This window comes from Lissotriton vulgaris, chromosome 5, assembly GCF_964263255.1.
Source record: "Lissotriton vulgaris chromosome 5, aLisVul1.2, whole genome shotgun sequence".
NCBI lineage: Eukaryota > Metazoa > Chordata > Amphibia > Caudata > Salamandridae > Lissotriton > Lissotriton vulgaris.
Genome location: NC_141693.1, coordinates 1808711329 through 1808712908, shown reverse-complemented (window position 1 = coordinate 1808712908; position 1580 = coordinate 1808711329).

The following is a 1580-nucleotide window of genomic DNA, read 5'->3' as shown; positions in this document are numbered from 1 at the left end:
TGATGTTTAAATTCAAAAGGCACCAGGGAAACAGTTGTTTCATGCACCCATGAGTATTACTGGGCCTACGGGCTGAAAGGCCTATTGGCAGACTACTGGGCTAGTGAATTAAATAAATATTGCGAATTGATTTCAAACGTTGGAGAAAATGTAGTGAACTGTGCAACATGTTTGCTGTATGAAAGATAAAAAAACATTACTTACAAAGAAACAACTAGGACCCTAGTGAAACTATAGGCCAGTCACCACAATAAATACAATTTTAAAAAATGATGAAAAGTACAAAGAAATGTAGGTGCAATGCCCCAATCAAACAAGCAACACCAATTTTCAAACTTATTTATGAAATCTCAAAATCAAATGTCCTCAAATACAATGATATATGATGCAGCAGACACAAAGAGGGATCCTTTCAGCTCCAAATCCAAATGAAAAGTGAACAGGAGATGGGCAAATCACCGGGAGAAGCTTGCTAGACAGGAACAGAAAGTTGGAGACTCTGGGGCAATTCCTTTCAACACAAAAAAACCTCTGCTCAGTTACAGAGTGCAGAGTTTTCCGGCAACTCAGCATTCTACACGGAACGCGGAGTTGCCAAAAATCTGCAAACTCGCAGAGCGGAGTTTTACACCCAGGGTTAGTCCAAAGCATTAAGAATGTAACATTGGTATCCATATATTTTAGGCACAGTACTGGTAAACAAGGCTTCAAGTCGTTACCCTTGAGAGAATGTGTTTGTTTTATTTGTTCCCTATCTCTTGTGGGTTAAAGGGGGACCCTATGCCCGATATTAGATCTCTGTGCTGCATATAACATTTGGAGTACATGGTTCTCCTGATGCAGATTGTCGATGCTAGTGGGCTGACAATGCCTTAGTTATTATGGGTCCACTCTTTCTTATGAGATCTTTGCTGAACAGCGAAACTAAGATCATTAGCCCACCACAGGAGATCTCACCTGCAGTGTTCCATGCTCATCAGTTTAGTCTAATGTATGCACACAGTCTCTCCTAAACTTGAAAAGACTTCAAAGGATGTTGTTTTAGTCCTACACCAGTGACAGAGCTGCAGATCTAAGTAAACGGTGAGACAAATTACTAACATTTGGAACACAGTCTTGCGTAAATCATTAACTGGATGAATGACGGTTGTTTTACCCTAAAAAGCAGACTCTCCAACACTATCATTTATTCTTGAGCTGAGCCACTGTGTAACCCTCAAGTTTGGCTAACTCAAAAAATCAATTTTTGCAGGCGTAGGCACAGATGTAGTATCTCCAGTCAGAGACATAAATTTAAGAAAAAGGAAAAGTGCCGAACAGGGAGTGTGAAAAAAAATAAAAATGTAAATCAGAGAGGGCAGAAACAAAAAATGCCAATCAGGAGGAATTGGCTAGAATTGATCTTGCATGTGGATAGTGGTATACACCAAATTACTGTGAGGCACTGCACAAACACAAGCCCTATTCTCACCGCTGATCACCAATGTTAGAAATTGGGCATTTAGTTCGCAGAGATATGCACCCTGTACACCCTCTGGTAGCTTGATACAGAGCAGTCAGGCTTAAATTAGGAGGCAATG